The sequence below is a fragment of the Acinonyx jubatus genome, chromosome E2, assembly GCF_027475565.1.
Source record: "Acinonyx jubatus isolate Ajub_Pintada_27869175 chromosome E2, VMU_Ajub_asm_v1.0, whole genome shotgun sequence".
NCBI lineage: Eukaryota > Metazoa > Chordata > Mammalia > Carnivora > Felidae > Acinonyx > Acinonyx jubatus.
The window spans coordinates 53998037-54018450 of NC_069396.1; the positions used below are offsets into that span (position 1 = coordinate 53998037).

At 47.0% G+C, this 20414-nt stretch overlaps 1 pseudogene; it reads left to right on the plus strand.

The window, feature by feature from the left end:
- Positions 1-6127: 6127 nt before the first annotated feature.
- Positions 6128-10754, plus strand: LOC106972988 (myeloid cell surface antigen CD33-like; annotated as a pseudogene).
- Positions 10755-20414: the final 9660 nt, after the last annotated feature.

The following is a 20414-nucleotide window of genomic DNA, read 5'->3' on the forward strand; positions in this document are numbered from 1 at the left end:
TACAGCCAGACTGGACACTAGGAAACGTCCACCCCTCCCTGCTCACCAGGCCTGGAGGTCACAGGGAATGCTACCGTGGATCTTTGTAGAACTGCAAACCATGTGGAACCCTGACACCCCCAGCCCTGTCCCCGTGGCCCTGTCTGGGCAAACTCATTACCCCAAGTGCATCAGACAACCAGGGGGAGCCACAGAGTTGTGAATCACAGCAACCTTGATCTTGGTCTACATCCTCATGGGGTTAGGGTTAGAGAGGTTGGGAGGCAGAAGCCCCCAATCAGCTCCCAGAGAAGGAAGCGGAATGGGAAAATAACAGTAACACGGATAATAACAACACTGATCACAGTAATAATTATTTCCCTTTTACCATTCCTGTGTAGCGAGACTGTCAGAGAGATTGGTCTCTGAGTGGCAGGGTGGGAGCCAGGTGCCAGGGAGGAGCTGGTGGGAAAGCAGACGGCTTGAAAGAGAGGGATGGAGGGAGGAGGTGGCTGGTGCAGCGATCCGGGTAACTCTCTGGGTGAGCAGCAGAGGGCGCCCTAACTGGGCAGGGAACGTCGGGAGAGATGCGCCGCCGCCAGGGGGCGCCGTGAGGCTGCGGGGGAAGTGCACAGACCCCCGTTTCTGCAGGAAACTGCAGCGTGGACCTTACAGCTACCACCTTTACGGATTTGAGAACAAAAGCCAGGCGGAGTAAAATCAAGCAACACCACCAAACAACAGCAACAACAGCAAACCAAAGCAAGGAGGGTAATAGGGCCTCCATCATATGAACCCTGGAACCCGCCTCATCTATAGCCAGTTCAAATTATGTCCTGAATTCCAAAGGGGACTCAAAGGCAGAGACATACAAAGACAGGTGCCCCAGACCTGGTGGCCAAGTCAATAATTACTCCCCATTAAATAACCACATTGTGTCCCTTACTATATATTTTCTAAATTTCTGGAGTTTGGGGATTTGGGGAGTACAGTTAAAAACAGATGTTCCTTGGGGCGACTGGGTGGCTCAATCAGTTAAGCCTGTGACTTTGGTTCAGGTCATGATCTCACAGTTGGTGAGTTCGAGCCCCACGTCAGACTCTGCACTGACAACTCAGAGTCTGGAGCCTGCTTTGGATTCTGTGTCTCTCTCTACCCCTCCCCCACTGGGAGGAGAGAGCTCACTCTCTCAAAAATAAATAAACATTAAAAAAAAAAAAACCAGATGCTCCAGAGACAGGAAGATGGGGTTCAAATCCTGGCTCCAGCAGGAGCTCAATCTGCTCTCCAGAAAAGGAGATCATGAAATATCTCAGTGTTGTAAGGGTCTGTTGTAACCTGATAGCAACTTAACTTAATCACATACAAAACTACACGTCAACCCCTCCAACACTGTATTTTTTAAAAATTTGATGTTTTATTTAATTTTGAGAGAGAGACACCAGGTATGAGTGGGGGAGGGGCAGAGAGCTAGGGAGACACAGACTCGGAAGCAGGTTCCAGGCTCTGAGCTGTCAGCACAGAGCCCAACGTGGGATTGGAATTCACGAACCATGAGATCATGACCTGAGCCGAAGTCGGACAACCAACTGAGCTACCCAGGTGCCCCAACACTTTATATTTTTGACATCACAATTTACATCTTTTCATATTAGGTACCCATTAACAAATTGTTTTAGTCATATTCTTTTTTTAAAATACTTTTTAAAGTTTTGTTTATTTTTGAAAGACAGAGTGAACAGGAGAGGAGCAGAGAAAGAGGGAGAGAGAGAGAATCCCAAGCAGGTTCCACGTTGTCAGCATGGAGCCCAATGAGAGGCTTGAACTCACAAACAAATCATGACCTGGGCCGAAATCAAGAGTCAGATGCTCATGTTAAGTTTTATTCTGTTGTTGTTGTTGTTGTTTTACAACAACAACAACAAACAGACAAAACCAAAACCAAAAAAAAAAAAAAAAAAAGCATAGAGGCATAGGGGAACTTTTGAGAGGTGGTAGGCATGTTTGTGGTCAGGATCATGGTCATGATTTTACGGGTGTATGCAGAAGTTCAAATAGCACGTTAAATATGTGCCATTTTTTCATATAGCAATCGTACCTCAATAGGTACATTAGGTACTGTCTTTAAAAAAAAAAAAAAGAGGGGCACCAGGGTGGCTCAGTAGGTTAAGCGTCCGACTTCAACTCAGGTCACGATCTTGCGGTCCATGAGTTCGAGCCCCGTGTCGGGCTCTGTGCTGACGGCTCGGAGCCTGGAGCCAGCAGCCAGCTTCGGATTCTGGGTCTCCCTCTCTCTTGACCCTCCCCCGTTCATGCTCTGCCTCTCTCTGTCTCAAAAATAAATAAATGTTAAAAAATTTTTTTAAAAAAGAAGTTGTAATTTCTACAATAGTCTTTAAGTTCATAGTCATCCACGATTTCTTCTTTTTTTATGTTTATTTTTGGAACCTAAAACTGTGGCTCTTGGGTACCTGGGTGGCTCGGTCGGTTGAGCATCCGACTTTGGCTCAGGTCATGATCTCACAGTCCGTGAGTTCGAGCCCAGTGTTGGGTCCTGTGCTGACAGCTCAGAGCCTGGAATCTGCCTCAAATTCTGTGTCTCCCTCTCTCTCTTCCCCTCCACCACTCATGCTCTGTCTCTCTCTGTGCCAAAAATAAATAAACATTTAAAAAATTAAAAAAAAAAGAATATGACAGCTGTGAACCTCATCATTGCTGTTAAAATGGAGAGGGATCATTACTACCTCAAGAATTTGAGGGATCACGACTATCCTCTGGTGGCCACAACTTGTGTTTCTGCCTCTGCAGATTCCCGCAGGAAGAAGATCTCAACAGTCAAGGACACACTCATTTGTCCTCTGTTGGCTGTGCTGAGGTTTCACCCTCTGTTTTGACTTGCTCAGCGTTAGAGGGGAGGTTGCTTAAAAGTAACATTCCAGGGCACCTGGGTGGCTTGGTCCCTTAAGCGTCCGACTTCGGCTCAGGTCATGATCTCACGGTCCATGAGTTTGAGCCCACGTCGGGCTCTGCGCTGACAGCTCGGAGCCTGGAGCCTGCTTCGGATTCTGTGTCTCCCTCTCTCTCTGCCCCTCCCCCGTTCATGCTCTGTCTCTCTCTGTCTCAAAAATAAATAAACGTTAAAAAAAATTTTTTTTTCAAATAAAAGTAACATTCCAGGCACAACTGCAAAGAGAGAGGATGGCTTTTTATCCTGGGCTGCACAGGATATTTTGTAACAAAACCCCATTGCACACTGGTGCAAGTCCATTTTCTAGGACACAAATTGTTCTTCCAACCACAGAATACACAGCTCTGGGTGATGTCAGGCAGCTCTGGGGCGCAGACGCATACAGGCTGCTCAGAGTGTGCGAAAAACAAGAGAAACAGCCCCACGTGTGAACCGTGACAAGAGGAGGTACTGTCTGAAGCGAAAACATCCGTAAGGAAAAGACGGCCCTGGGAAGCCGGATCAGGAGCAGTCTGGCGCTGTGCATCGGGAGGAGTGTTTGGAACAGCCTTCATTCATTCATTCATTCATTCATTCATTCAAGCATTCGCTCGCTGAGTCCTGTGATGAGCCCTGCCCTTATGCGGTCATGGAGCACGGCCAGCAACATGACCAAGGAGACGGGCGGGTCCTGTCCTCTCAAAACACACATGTTGGGATCCAGTGCCTGGTGAACCAGGCGAAAACCTGGAAGGAAAGCCCCACCTCACCTGGTCTTCCCGGTTCTTGCTCGGGTCATGAAATTCCGGAATCGCCTAGGGACCACCCCACTAAGCAGGGACAAGTGAGGCCAGGTCTTAGCTGCAGCCCCCGACACAGTGAATGTGTTCACTCTGTTTGTTAAATCAATGAATGCGTGGAAATCTCCCGTCAACTCACTCGGGGTTCTTCCTAGCCTTCTGCCTTTAACTCCACCTTGGGCCACTCCAGAACTAATCCTCAGCAAAAATCACATGACTCCCTGATACCTGCCCATTAGAGCAGGTACCAAAGGTCAGGACATGGGCAGGCAGCCTGGAGACGGGGAGCCAGTCTTGCCTTACCAGGTGCCTTTGGGCAGCATGTCTGTTGCCCTCTCTGAATTTCAGCAGCCCCCTCTGAAAAATGGGGAGAGAGCACAATCTCCTAAGACAGTCTAGCTCTGATAGAGGACGGGTTTGAGGTTCCGTTTCTGCGCACATACATCAATGCCACTTCGCCTTCCTGTCGGAACTTCCTCTTGGTCCCACGGCTCATGATTCCTTGAGAGAGAAAATCCCAGCAAAGCGTTTGGCCCATCGCTTCCCAGAGCTGCAGCTGTCCCTGCCATCCAGAGGTGAGCAGGTATGGCAGGGGGGCTGAGGCAGAGACCCTCGCTCCCCCCCACCCCACCGGGGTCACAGGCTGAGCATCCGGATTTCAAGCTGGAAGCGGACCAGCAAGTTTGTGATGATACAAGAAAGCCATGCGCCCCACGTCTTGAAACATCTCCTACCCTCAGGATGGCTTCTGGGTCCAGAGCAGGGACGAGCTTGGTCAGGATGCTCCAGTGGCCACGACCCACTTGGACCACCTATGACAGGTCGTGACTCCAGGATGCTTCTGCCTCCTTGGAGACCCTGGGAAATATAACTGTGCCTTGAGCATCATTGACCACAGGATGATGGAGGATGCGACAGAAGTCTTTCGAGTGAAAAGAGGAAATGCAAAATATAATTACTTATATGGCTTGCTTTCCTTGCATGTGACAGATATGAAACTGCCTACAGAGAGGACAAGGATGGAATGTGGGGTCCCCATGGAACCTGAATGACGTAGACTGAATTGTGCCCCACCGCCCCCAATTCATACGATGGAGCCCCAACCCCCAATGTGATTGTATTTTCAGAGATAATTAAGATTAAATGAGATCGTAGGAGGGGAGTCCTAAGATTGGTGACCTTGTAAAAAGAGGAAGAGAGAGTGATCCCTCTTCCTCCCTCCCTCCCCCCTTTCTTTCCTCTGTCACCACATCTTTGTAAAGAGGAAAGGTCACTGTGAGAGGACACTGTGAGAAGGTGGCTGCCTACAGGCCAGAAAGTATGTACTCACCAGGAACCCAATCTGCTGACTCTGTAATCTCAGACTTCCCACCGTCCAGACCTGTGAGGAATAAATTTCTGTTGTTCAAGCATCTCCAGTCTATGGTATTTATTTTGTTCTATTTTATTTTAGAATGTTTATTTATTTATTTTGAGATAGAAAGAGAGAGAGAGAGAGAGAGAGAGAGAGAGAGAGAGAGAGAGGAGGGGAGGCAGAGAGAGGGAGAATCCCAAGCAGGCTCTGTGCTGACAGTGTGGAGACTGACATGGGGCTGGAACCCACAAACCATGAGATATGACCTGAGCCGAAATCGGACGCTTAACCAACTGAGCCACCCTGGCACCCCTATGGTGTTTTATTACAGAAGACTGAGCGGACTAAGACGAGTTCCCTTTCAGCCCGTGGAATTATTCAAACAAGTCCTTCGAATCCGCCAGCAGGAACCATGAGTCACCACTTACTCTTGTCGCTACAGAGCCAGCCTCCCACGTGCCCTGGTTGTCCACTGTGTTCCTGGGTGCAGCCCCCATGGGGTCTGCGTTGTGTGCGTCCTCTTCCCCAAGGCAGTGAATACATGTGACTGATAATTTGCTATTGATGTCATTTGCCCAACAGTGGGTGTCACACGTTCAGTGTCCCCATCACCCTCGGGTAGGAAGCCCTCCCTCACCGATGCGGCGAGCACGACATTTCACTCACAGATGTCCAATGAATGGGGTGGAATGGACAAGCCAGTCTGCCCACAGAGGAGGTCAGAGAGCTGATGGCAAGGAGCCAGCAGCATCTGGAAGGCACTTAGACACCTGCACTGCCTGAAGCTAACACCTTCAGTGGGTGCAGGGGTGGCCTCCAGCTGGGCTGGCAGGATGACTATGTGGCAGGGCAGGAGCAAGGGGGCGGGAAACAAGGCCCACATGAGACCTGGAGGCCCTGGAGGGCCATGTGAGCAGGGGGACCACAGCGTGAGGTGCAAACAGCTCTTGCCCTGCTCAGCCCAATTTTGCCTCTGCATTGACTTTGGGTCCACAGCAGGGTCCTATAGCAGGGAACCTTCCTTCCTGTCCCTTGAGAGTCCAGGCCATGTCCACTCTGGTCATTCGTGCCCCCGAAGCACCTGACGACAGAGTCTGCAGCCCCGCGGCCCTCATGGCCTCTACCAGGCAGGTGCCTGTGGACCGTGTGTCTCTGCCCCCTATGGGGCGCATCTCAAGGGCAGGAGCTGGGTTTGCTGTGCCTCCAGCCCTAACACAGAGCAGATGTTCACCCTGGACCTGTTGAGTGAGTGAATGAGCGGCTGTCTTCTTCACTTCACCCAAGACCCTTACTCATCTCTCACAGGCTGGACACTCATGCAGAACCTCCAAGACCCCACTCCTGGAAGATGTCTCTCAAGTCTAGACCAGGAATTTTTTTTTTTTTTTTACATTTTTAGAAATGTTTTAAGAGATAGACAGAGTGCTGGCAGGGGAAGGGCAGAGAGAAGAAAACAGAATCTGAACCAGGCTCCAGGCTCCCAGCTGTCAGCAACAGAGCCAAATTCAGGTCTTGAACTCACGAACCGTGAGATCATGACCTGAGCTGAAGTCGGATGCTTAACTGACAGAGCCACCCAGGCACCTCTAGACCAGGCTTTCTGAACCTCAGGACTACTGAACCTTGGAGCCGAAGGATTTTTTGCAGTGGGAGCCATCCTGCACATCAGAGGTATATTTAAATGCATCCCTAGTCTCAACCCACTAATTGCCAGACACACCCTCGTCCTAAGCTATGACCATCAAATGTGTCAAGACACTGCCAATGGTCCCCTGGCTGGGGGGGTGGGGTGGGGTGCAGGCAACGCCCCTGCTTAAGAATGACAGGTCTACGTTTGTGCTATTTGTTTAGTCTTAAAAATACAGCCTTTCTGGGAAACATGCACCCCAATGCTTATAGCAGCACTATGAACAATAGCCAAAGTATGGAAAGACCCCAAATGTCCATCGATGGATGAATGGATAAAGATGTGGTATATATATATGTGTGTGTGTGTGTGTGTGTGTGTGTGTGTGTGTGTGTGTGTGTATACACACAATGGAGTATTACTCGGCAATCAAAAAAATGAAATCTTGCCATTTGCAACTACGTGGATGGAACTGGAGGGTATCATGCTAAGCGAAATTAGAGAAAGACAAATATCATAAGACTTCACTCATAGGAGGACTTTAAGAGACAAAACAGATGAACATAAGGGAAGGGAAACAAAACATAATGTAAAAACAGGGAGGGGGACAAAACAGAAGAGACTCATAAATATGGAGAACAAACTGAGGATTACTGGAGGGCTTGTGGGAGGAGGGATGGGCTAAATGGGGAAGGGGCACTAAGGAATCTACTCCTGAGGTTATTGTTGCACTGTATGCTAACTAACTTGGATGTAAATTAAATTAGAAAGAAAGGAAAGGAAAGAAAGGAAAGAAAGAAAGGAAAGAAAGAAAGGAAAGAAAGAAAAGAAAGAAAGAAAGAAAGGAAAGAAAGAAAGGAAAGAAAGAAAGGAAAGAAAGAAAGGAAAGAAAGAAAGGAAAGAAAGAAAGGAAAGAAAGAAAGGAAAGAAAGAAAGGAAAGAAAGGAAAGAAAGAAAGGAAAGAAAGAAAGGAAAGAAAGAAAGGAAAGAAAGAAAGGAAAGAAAGAAAGGAAAGAAAGAAAGGAAAGAAAGAAAGGAAAGAAAGAAAGGAAAGAAAGAAAGGAAAGAAAGAAAAGAAAGGAAAGGAAAGAAAGGAAAGAAAGAAAGGAAAGAAAGAAAGGAAAGAAAGAAAGGAAAGAAAGAAAGGAAAGAAAGAAAGGAAAGAAAGGAAAGAAAGGAAAGAAAGAAAGGAAAGAAAGAAAGGAAAGAAAGAAAGGAAAGAAAGAAAGGAAAGAAAGAAAGGAAAGAAAGAAAGGAAAGAAAGAAAGGAAGGAAAGAAAGAAAAGAAAGAAAGAAAGAAAGAAAGGAAAGAAAGAAAGGAAAGAAAGAAAGAAAGGAAAGAAAGAAAGGAAAGAAAGAAAGGAAAGAAAGAAAGAAAAGAAAGAAAGGAAGAAAAGAAAGAAAAGAAAGGAAAAGAAAAAAGCCTTTCCTATTTTGGAAAGAAAACAAAAAAAGAATAACAGGGGTAGACACACAGAGGCTATAAATCGAGCCAGGCCAAGAAGTGACTGCTTCCCCAGAGCAAATGGGCCCACAGCCTGAGCAGCAGGACTTAGGACACCCACTCTCCAGCACTCGTGCTGAGGAGATCTCAGACATCACTGCTACACTTTTCCCCATCAGGATAGGCCTCCAGCAAAGTCGAGGCCGCCCCCACAGGCAGGACCCACATCCCTGTGAACCAGGCTCCGGTGACAGAGGGAAGTGCCCGGAGGTCTGCTCCTGGTCTCTCCTCCCTGGGTGGGTCTCCTGGGTCTCAGGCCGAGGGGCTGTCATGCCCAGAATTTGTGATCCCCAAAGACCACCAGGGAGCCAAGTCTGATGCAAAAGCAAAGAGCCTTTATTCGAGCTAGCTCGAGCTCAATCCCCTACCTGCACCCGAGGCAGTGGTGAGATACCGGAGAGCGAGAGAGCGAGTTTCAAAAGCACAAAGGTTTTATAGGGATCATGGTCTTAGCCAATTGGCTGGGGAAGGGTCGTGGCCTCAGCCAATTGGCTGCCAAAGTGTGGTCCCAGATCAGCCATTATCAGAGTCACCTGGAACTTGTTAAAAATGCAAATGTTGGGCCTGGTGGTCACAGACCTACTGAATCAGAAACTCTGGGGGTGGGGCTCAGCAATCTGTGTTTGAACAAGTCTTCCAGGAGATTCTGATGCACCTGAAGTTTAAGAACCACTGTGTCTGAGGTTGTTTAACATGTTTGGCCTCAGTGTATACAGAACGTTTCTCACTGGTCACCTATTAACCATTGGCTGTCAGCCTTGCTGTGCTATATAAATACCATCCCCAGAGACTCTGATTTAACTGGTTTGGGGAGGGGTCAGTTATTAAAATGCTCCCAGGTCATTCTAAGCCTGGACAGGGTTGAGGGCTCCTGCCTCTGGCCCCTGAGAGAAGCCCTCCCTCTTCAACTCACACTTTCCATGCCTCTCACACTCCCCTTCCTCCCAGCTCAGACTTCGGAAGAATGCATCAATCAGTAGCCTGATGAAACCCCTACGTTTCATCTTAGAAAACATAATTTACTCAAGGGGAGGATGCGTGGTCTGAGGTTAGAGCGGGAACTTCTTTCTGCGGCCATGTCGGGGACGTAGTCACTAGTCGGCCGGCCTGGGTCTGCTCTTTCAGGGTGTCACAGGCTCTGTGCAGAGAGGGGGTGAGCTCCGCAGCCGCAGTTCCCCTTTGCGAAATCGTGAGGCCTCGTGCTCCTCCCCAGCTTCCCGTGGGCCCCCCTCAGCCTCCCTCTGCCTTCCCTTCTTCACCCACAGGAAGCCCAGACATCTGTCTCTAAGATGTTGTGGCCTCTGCTGCTGCCCCTGTTGTGGGCAGGTGAGTGGGCGGAGGGGAGAGGGCCAGGCGGGCGGGGGCCGCTACTGACCCTCGATTCCCTGCAGGGTCCCGGGCTCAGGATCCCAGCTTCCAGCTGCGAGTGTGAGAGTCCGTGACGGTGCAGAAGGGCCTGTGTGTGTTTTGTGCATTCCAGTTTCTCTTACCCCCTGGTCCAATACAGTGACAATGCCCCAGCTCACGGATACTGGTTTCGGGAAGGGGTCAGTATACACCGGGATGCTCCAGTGGCCACAAACAACCCCCGTCAACAATTGCAGCAGGAGACCCAGGGCCCATTCCACCTCCTTGGAAACCCCCGGGACTACAATTGCTTCCTGGACATCAGAGATGCACGGAGAAGTGACTTGGGGACATATGTCTTTAGGGTGGAGAGAGGGCCTTATTTGAGATATAGTTAAACACAGACCCAGCGCTGTGTGCAAGTGATGGGTAAGGTCCCAGGACAACCTGGGACGGGTTGGGGGTAACATATGTCAGGCCTCAGAGTCAGGAGCTGGACCAAATCCTGAGGCTTCTCTCAGGGCCACACTGTGGACCCACCTTCTGATCCCCGTGTCTCCCCACTTCCCCCCAGCCCTGACCCACACACCTGACATCCTCATCCCTAAGACCCTGGAGTCTGGACACCCCCCAGTAACCTGACCCGCTCTGTGCCCTGAGCCTGTGAGCGGGGCACACCCCCCCATCTTCTCTTGGACGTCAGCCTCCCTCACCTGCCTGGACTCCAGGACTCACCTCTCCTCAGTGCTCACTCTCACCCCACGGCTCCAGGACCACGGCACCAATGTCACCTGTCAGGTGAAGTTCCCTACAATTGGTGTGATGGTGGAAAGGGCCGTCCAGCTCCATGTCACCTGTGAGTGTGGGGCCAGGACCACCTGGGTGCCTGAGGGGATGGGAGGCAGGAGGTCCAGATCTGGGTGCTGATGCTGATGCTTTAGTCCTGGAGGCCTGGCTGAGTAGGGGACCTAGGAGGATTCAAGCCCTGTCTCTCCCGTGTTTCTGTGGCTTCTGGCGGTGGGGGGATGTCTACATGTATCTCACATCACCCCACCCCATTGAAGAGGGAAATCCCATCCTTCCATCCTAGGTGCCACACAGAACCCATCATTCAGGGTCTGCCTGGGACACAGCACAGGTAGGAAGCAGCCTTCTCCCAGGCTGTAGGGACTTGGGCCTCTTCCAAGCTCAGAAAAGAGCTGGGTCCCTGCCTCAGGGACCCTGAGCAGCTGTCCCCAACGGCCCCTCCCTCCCCCATTTCTGCTCTCCACCCTGTTACCAGGAGAACCAGTAGAACAGGGCCACCTGGCCATCTGCCTCTCCAGGCACCTTATCATGCGTCTCCTGATGACTCTCTTCCTGCTCTGTCTTTTATTTTCCCTAACAAGTACTTACTTAATACTTCTGTACAGGTAATATGTTCACATGGACAAGTATTCAGAATGCACAGCAGAATCTGTCCTCAGATACCCAGTCCCCTCCTGGCAAATGACCAGGGTCCGTGGGCTGCTCTGAGCATTGCTGTGTTTGCACGAAGGATATAGGGGCCCTTTGCTATCAGTGGCACAGGCTGTCCTCCTTCTTATCCGTGACTGTGCAGTATTCCTTCACATGGATGGGTTCTGCTGCATGCATCTTCTACTAATGGAAAAACGCAGTGTCCATTTTATTCCACCAACAGAAAAACTGCAGTTGATCATCTTGTATCTCATTCCATGTATGTGTGTCTAGGTCTATGGGATAAATTCCTAGAACCAGAAGAGCAGGATCTTACGTTCTTTTTTTTTTTGAGAGAGAGAGAGAGAGAGAGAGAGAGAGAGAGAGAGAGAGAGAGACAAAGTGCGAGCAGGGGAGGGGCAGAGAGAGATAGAAAGACACGCAGAATCCGAAGCAGGCTCCAGGCTCTGAGCTGTCAGCACAGAGCCCAACGTGGGGCTTGAGCTCACGGACTGCAAGATCATGACCTGAGCCGAAGTCGGATGCCCAACTGACCGAGCCACCCAGGTGCCCCTTACGTTCTTTCTACTTTTGAGAGACGTGGCCAAGTTTTCTCCACACAGGGTGGGCAAGGTTATATTCCCAACAGCCGGGGTGAAAAGTATGTGTTTCCACCAACTCTGAATGGGGTGAAACTTTTTGATCTTTGCCAGAACCAGGTGGGAACCAATCTCTCCATATGGTACTTTTTATGGATATGCATTATTATTTTTTTTTGAGGAAAAATTCACCTAAAAGATAACTCTCCATTGCAGCCATGTTTAAGTGCACAATAGATGGCTTTTAGGATGTCCCAATGTTGTGCGACTATCACCACTGCCTGATTCCATCCACCCTGCATTGTCATCACCCCAAAGGGACACCCATACCTGTTAGGCAATGACCCCCGCATTCCCCCCCCTCCTGACCCCGGGAAACCACTAATCTGACTTCTGTCTCTGGTGATTTGCCTACTGTGGAATATGTCAACTAAATGAAATCCCCCAAAGCATGGCCTTCAGTGTCTGGTTTCTTTCATTTTACAAAACCTTTCCAAGGATCACACGTAGAACATGTATGAGTACTAATTCTCTTTTGTCGTTCTATTGTATGGATGTACTACATTCTGTTCTTCCATTTATGAGCTGATGGACATTTGGGTGGCTTCTTCTTGGGGCTATTAGAATGCTACTATGAACATCAGAGGACATGTTGTTGTTGAACACTGTTTTCCATTTCAGGAGTGTAAATGCTAGGTCAAATGCATATGTTCAGGAGTGTAAATGCTAGGTCAAAAGGTGGTTTCTATGTCTTAACTTTCTGAGGATAATACCAGACTGTTTGCCACAGTGACAACACCATTTGACATTCCCACCAGCAGTGTGTGAGGCTTCCAGTTTCTAAATATTTTCACCAGTATTGTTATTTTCCTTTAAAAAATAATGATAGCCTACCAGTGGGTGTGAAGGAGTATGTCAGTGCAGTCTGATTTGCATTTACGTAATGACTAATGATGTCGTTCTTTTTGTTTGTTTGTTTTTGGACATATTTGTCATATGTATATCTTCTGTGCAGAACTTATTTAAGTCCTGTTCCTATTTTTATTTTATGTTATTATTTTTCAGTGTATTTTTTAGTTTGCTACTGTAAAATGTTACATGTTATTTAAGAGAGTGATTATCCAACGCTGTTGTGGAGGAAAATCTCCTGGCAAATCTGTAAACTGTAGGTTGCTGGACCCCATTCCAGACATTTATTTATTTATTTATTTATTTATTTATTTATTATTTAAATTTAAATCCAAGTTAGTTAACATATGGTGTAATAATGGTGTCAGGAGTATATTTTCGGGTTCATCACTTGCATATAACACCCAGTGCTCATCCTAACAAGTGCCCTTCTTAATGCCCATCACCCATCTAGTCCATCCCCCAACCACCTCCTCTCCAGCACCCTCAGTATATTCTGTGTTTTTAAGAGTGTCTTATGGTTTTCCTCCCTCTCTGTTTTTATTTTCTTTTTCCTTTCCTTCCCCTATGTTCATATGTTGTGTTTCTTAAATTCCACATATGAGTGAAATAATACGATATCTCTCTTTCTCTGGTTATTTTGCTTGGCATAATACACTCTAGTTCCACCCACGTTGTTGCAAACGTCTGGTTTTAAATTCGGTTGTTTGTCTTTTTGTTGTTGAGTTGTAAGTGTTCTTTTTATGTGCTGGATACTACTCCCTTATCAGATCTATCATTGGTAATTTTTTTCTCCCACTCAATAGGTTGGCTTTTTACTTTCTCAATAGGGCTAATAGATGAATAAAAGGATTCATTTCGGGGCGCCTGGGTGGCTCAGTCAGTTGGGCGGCCGACTTTGGCTCAGGTCATGATCTCGCGGTTTGTGAGTTCGAGCCCCGCGTCCGGCTCTGTGCTGACAGCTCAGAGCCTGGAGCCTGTTTCGGATTCTGTGTCTCCCTCTCTCTGACCCTCCCCCATTCATGCTCTGTCTCTCTCTCTATCTCAAAAATAAATAAACGTTAAAAAAATTTTTTTTTAAATAAAATAAATAAAAGGATTCATTTCGATGAAGTCCCACTTATGCATATTTTTCCCATCCTACTGTTGGAAAGCCAGGGCACAGGGTGGGGTGAGGCCCGGGCACAGGTGGTTCCCCCATCCAATGGTGCAGGAAGGACTTGAGAGCCAATGTCAAGAATACTGCAGGGAGCAGAGGACTCAGGGTTGCAATCAAGCACATGAATTTTGTCCTCATCCCTTGTTCCTACAGGACAGTCAGGGTCCCTGACATGGTGGCTCTAGTAGCCACTGGGGAAGTGACTGTCAAGACCCTGCTCTTCCTCCTCTGCTTCATCATCCTCATGTAAGCACTGCCCCAGGGGGAGGGGAAGCATGGGGAGGGTGAGGACATGTGGCTGAGTCTCAGACCCAGTGCAGGAGGGACTGAACAGGTCAGAGGGCAGGGCAGGGGGGAGGGCAACCAGGTGTGAGGATTCCACAGTGTCCAGGACAGGACGGGCTGTACCTGCTGTGTTCACGGCTGTCTATGGGGCCATACCTGCACTCTCCCACCTTGTCTGCCCTCCATCCCCTTAGCTGGGAACCGGAGTGAATCAGTTGGCCCTGCATTCCCAGGACCAGACCGAAAGGCCCTGCTGTCTTCTCTCAGACTGAGATTCCTCAGGAAGGAGACAGCCAGGCCTGCAGGGGACGTGGAGGAGGCCAATACCACCCCCAGTTAATCCCTCAGGTAAGTGATGTGGGCAGCCCACCACCCAACATCCCACCATCACCTCCTCCAGGATGGCCCCAGGATTGCTTCACTTAGCATGGCCAAGGTTGAGCTGCCACATTCCTCTTGAACCTTCATCTCCACTGGGATTCCCTCACATGGCTGGCATGGCCTCATCTTTAAGGCCAGAACTGGGGTGTGGTTCTCCACCGTGACCTCCCTCCCTTCTGCCTGATCCAACACATCACTCAGTCTTGTCCATCCTTCCTCCTGCTCATCCTCATGCTCGTCTCCTCCCCATCCTGACCCTGCTTGTTCCTGTGGTCTCTTCTCTAGGCCTCTAACCCACCTGCCTCCTCAACACAGGCCTCCAGAAGGAGTCTCAGGACGCCATTATTATTATTATTATTTTTTAATGTTTATTTATTGAGACAGAGAGAGACAGAGCATGAACAGGGGAGGGTCAGAGAGAGGGAGACACAGAATCTGAAACAGGCTCCAGGCTCTGAGCTGTCAGCACAGAGCCCGATGCAGGGCTCGAACTCACGGACCGCGAGATCATGACCTGAGCCGAAGTCGGCCGCTTAACCGAATGAGCCACCCAGGCGCCCCTCAGGACGCCATTATTGTCCACTTCCTCCACAGTATGAAGAGCTACAATTCCTCTCCATGGCCAAGACCGAGGTGCAAACAGGCTAGATTCGAAGACCTGGCATGGTCTGTTCCCTTCTGGTCTCCCCACCCAGATCCCTACCTCTCCCTGCATCTTGCAACTTCTCCACACCCAGCCATGTTAGAGGTCTTTTGACTATAAGACTTTGCATGAGACTTTCCCCATTCCTACATCTCCAAGTCCTGGTTACCTTCAGGCTCAATAGTAAATGCCACCCAGCTGTGTGTATGCACAAGTGTGTGTGTGAGAGTGAGAGTCTCATATGGTTTTGAGTGAAGTAATATTCAGCTATTTACAGACTCCTTCAACAAGTACTATTGACACACCACCTTGTAGGTGTCAGGGTGCATCTGTGAACATAGCAAAAAAAAATCATTATAATCAAGAAGATGTCATTCTGTAGTCAAGAAGGATATAAATCAAAAGAAATAAAGAGGAAATAATACAGAGCACACTGGGTAGAAAATGTTTTTGGAGAGAAACCATGTAGACTGAGTGGCACGTGACATATTGGGGAGCATGTTCTACAACTGAGAGTAGGAGGAGGTGACATTTGAGCAAAGACTTGAGGCAGTGACAAGGCAGGTTCTGTGTTTGCTTAAGAGAAAATTACTCCAAGAAAATGGAAAAGAAGGCACAGTGAGTGTAAGAGCTCTGATGTGGGAGCTGGCTTGGTGTTTCACTGGAAACAAGTGGCCAAGATTGAGAGCACAGGAGCGTCAGGTGGGGATGCTGGGAGGATGGTGCAGACCCCGTGGGTGTGCAGACCTCATAGGGGAAGAGACCCAGAGGGGGTGGACACCCAGTGGGGGTGCAGACCATGTGAGCCTTGCTGAAAATGCAACAATCTGAAGCCTTTGAGGAGAGCAGAGATATGATAGAACTTTCCTTTTAATAGGATCCCTGTGGCTGCTCTGCTCAGGACTGGCCTGAATGGGTCCATGACAGCACAACAGAGATGGGGAAGGGAAATGATGCCTATTGAAGACAGGAAGTGATGTTGGCTCGAACCAAAAAGAGTGGGCATTTATTTTGGACACATTATGAAGATAAAACAAACAGGATTTTGTTTCTGAGGTAATGGGTGTGGTGTGTGGGGGAAAAAGAGAGAGCCAAGAAGGGTCTGGAGAGGGTGGGTTGCTCTCTGTGTTTCTCTGCATTGCTCCTGGAGAGGGCATCTCCGACTTCCCTCCTGTATCAGCTTCTGTTGTCACAAAGGACACACTCTCAGTGTCTTAAAACAAAGGAAACGTAATCAATCCCTCACAAGGAGGCCAGAAAGCTGTGTAAGGAATGAAGTACATTTCTTCCCTCTGCCCTGCTAAGTTCTCCCCTGGGACCTGTAACACAGGACAGGTGAAGGACAGGAAAGCATGAAAGTGTATTTAATATGAGATTTATGTGGCACAGGAGCCCTCATAAGGAAATGAAGACCCAAATAAATGGTTAAATCTCAGTGGTTTTTTAAAGATAGATCTGATGAAGAGTGGAAACTCGGGGCCACACCCAGAAGAACAGAGTTTGAGCTGTGGGTAGTAACAGAGGGCTTGGCAAGGCCATCTTTTCATCTGTCTTTTGTCCATCTGTCTTCAGAGATGTGATGCTCCTTTCCTCCGGGTAGAGGGAGGGCACCCTTCAGTGAGACCCACTGCAGGGGAAGGTCACAAAGTCCTTCCTCAACTGCAATTTTTTTTTTTAGCTTTTTGGGGTCATTTTATTTTATTTTCAATATATGAAGTTTATTGTCAAATTGGTTTCCATACTCAACTGCCATTTTTAAAATTCTTTCAGTCTGAAAGGGTCATTATGCCCAAGGGACACAACTTGGGGTACTGTATTCTGAACCCCAGAATCCCAATTCAGTTTTGCTGAACAGAAATCGGGACTGGTTGGGCTCCACACCCTCCTGAGGCTCAAGGAGAGACTCCTCCTGCTTCTTCTGGGTGATGGTGGCTGCTGGCTCCCTTAATCTGTGGTGTCACTGTTCCACTCAGTGTTTCTCTGGTCATGTCGCCTCATGCTACTCTGTGTGTAGCAGGTCACCCTCTGCTTCCCCTTTAGAAGGACACTGTGATAGGTTTAGGGCCCAACCCAGATAATCTAGGACGATCTCCAATTCCATATCTCTAACTTCATCACATCTGCAAAGACCCTGTTTCCTTGTAAGGTAACATCTACAGGTTTCAGGGATTAAGACAGAGGTTACTTTGGGGACATTGTTCAGTCCACAGCACTGATCAAGTGATTTTTGCACCCCTAAATGCCTCCATTAGTCCCCAGACTTCCTCTACTTTGTTCCTCCATGACCTGATACACTAGTGGGTCACCACAGGCATGGCACACATCTTGGGGACCAGGCACCTGCTGTTCTGTAAAAGCCACTCTTAACAGAGCTAAAAGAGAAGTGACAGACAGAGAGAAAATACCTACAAATATATATCTGATGAATGAGTTGTATCCAGTATATACCAAGGACTCTCAAAACCAAACAATGAGTAAACAAACGAAACCTAACTGTGTAAAAAAATAGAAACGAAACAAATTGACAAAGGATTTGAATAGATTTTTTTCACAAAGTATACAAATGACCACTAAGTGCATGAAAAGATGGTCAAAATCCAATATCAGCCAAATGCAGATTACAACCACGCAGTGATGGTATCATAAAAAACAACGCAAAACAAAACCCAGGAAATCACAAGTGTTGGCAAGGAGGCAGAGAATGTGGAAGTCCTGTGTTTTACTCTTGAGATTATAAAGGGTGCATTGGCTGTGTAATTCAGTATGGCAGTTCCTCAAAAAATTAAAAATTGAGGGGCGCCTGGGTGGCTCAGTCGGTTAAGCGTCCAACTTCAGCTCAGGTCACGATCTCGCGGTCCATGAGTTCGAGCCCCGCGTCGGGCTCTGGGATGATGGCTCAGAGCCTGGAGCCTGCTTCCGATTCTGTGTCTCCCTCTCTCTCTGCCCCTCCGCCATTCATGCTCTGTCTCTCTCTGTCTCAAAAATAAATAAACGTTAAAAAAAATTAAAAAAAATTGAATTACCATAGGAGATAGGAACCTCATGTCTGAGTATATACACAAAAGCTCAAAATCAGGAACTTGAATAGATATTTCTACATCCATGTTCATAGCAGCATGATTCATGACAGTGAAAACGGCAGAAACAACCCAAGGGTCTAACAACAGATAAACACAAAAACAAAAGGTGGAATATTACACAGTCTTAAAAAGAATGAACGTTTGACACATTCTACAATGTGGATTGAGGACATTACTGTGAGTGAAATAAGCCAGTCACAAAAGGACAAATACTGTATGATTCCATTACCCCAAGTATCTAGAGAGCTCAAGTTTACAGACAGAAAATACAATGATGGCTGTGAAGGTCAGGAGATGGGTGGGGGAATGGAGGCTTATTAATTTAACAGGCACAAAATGTCACATTGGGATGATGGAAAAGGTTGTAGAGATGGATGGTGGTGGTCGCCCTACAATGCCCCTGACCTAAACAATTAAAATGGTTAAAAGGGTAGAGGTTCTGTTATGCATATTTTGCTTCAGTAAAAACAAAGCAGCCAAAGATTCGATCAACCACTTCACCAAAGAAGGAAAAAGAATGGAGAATGAGCACATGAAAACATGCCCAGCATCACCTGTCCTTAGGAAATCACAGATTAGAACCAGGATGAGATACCAGTGCACTCCTCTTACAAAGGCTAAAGAATCCAAATGAAAATAAGAGAAAAATCCTGGTAATATCCAATACGAAAGAGAGTGTGGAGCAACCAGGACCCACCACACACATTGCTGGTGGAAACACCAAATGGTACAGCCACTGTGGAGAACAGTTTAGCAATCGTGTCTCAGTCAAACCTACACCAAATGTGGGACTGAGGACCTAATGCCTAGATATTTACCCAGGAGAAACAAAAACACGTTCCCACAAAACCTGCATGTGAATGTTGACAGTTATTTTATTCATAGTCACCCCAAAACAGGAAACAACCCCAATGGTCTCCCAGGGGTTAGTGTATGCAAGATTGTACAAATTATTAGCATACATACTCAACAATATGGAGGACCTTCTAATGCATTAGGCCAAATGAATGAAGCCAGACTCTTGCATGATTCCGTTTCTATGACATTCTGTAAACAGCAAAATAAGAGGAATGGAGAACAGACCAGCATTTTTGCAGAGGTTATGGGAGGAGGGAGGACTTGGCCACCAAGCGACAGGAGGAAAGAAGATCTTGGGGAATGGCACTCTTCAGTACCTTGACTGTGGTTATGATTACATAATTCTATATATCAGTCAAATTTCAAGAATTGTACATGTTAACAGGTGAATCTCACTATGTCTAAAATTAAAATGCATTGAGAATTAAAGAGGCCCCTAGGTAGCCAGTCGGTTAAGTGTTCAACTCTCGATTTCGACTCAGGTCATGATCTCACAGTTACTGAGTTCGAGGCCCACATCAGGTTCTTCGCCGACCTGGTAGAGCCTGCTTGAGATTCTCTCTCTCTCTCTTTTTCTCTCTGCCCTTTCCCTGCACACACACTCTCTCTCTTAAAAATAAATAAACAAAAAAAGAATTAAAAAACACAAGATACACTAAACTTCTGAAAAATTGCTAAAATTTTTAAAAGGCTGACAATACCAAATATTAACAAGAATGTGGAAGTACCAGAATTCTGAAATATTGTGGATAGGAGTAGTAAAGGTTAAAACCATTATGGAGAGTAGTGTAGCAATTCCTGCTAGTGTGAGACACGCAGTTACTCTTTGACCTAATAATGACATTTTGGGGAGGGACTCTTTTTTCTCTTTTAGCAGTTTTTATGTCTATTTTGTTATTGAAGTATAGTTGACACACATTGTTATGTCAGTCTCACAAATATCCTTCTTTTATATACTCATGGGGGTGTTTTATATATATATATATACATATATATGTACATGTATATGTATATATATACATATATATGTATATATATGTATATATACATATGTATGTGTATATATGTATATACATACATATGTGTGTATATACATATATATATATATATATATAGTTTATATAGTATATAAACATGTCCATAAAAAGGTTTTACCTTCCTATTCATAGCCCAAACTTGAAAATCTCAAATGTCTATCAATAGGTGAATAAATAAAAGATTACAATATACCCATGAATGGCATAATACATAGTAATAAATGCATTATGAACTATAAATACGACTTGGATCAATTTCAAAATTATTGTGCTGAGTGAGAGAATACAGAAGACACAAAGTGTACATTTCTAGGAAATTCTCAAATTGGCAAAATTAATTCACCATGAGGGGAACAGATCAATGGTTACCTGGGGCTGGAGATGGCTTGATGAGCTGCACAGAGGTGCCAGAAACCCAGTTGAGATGGTGGTTACGTTCACGTCCTGATTGTGGAGGTATACATTTGT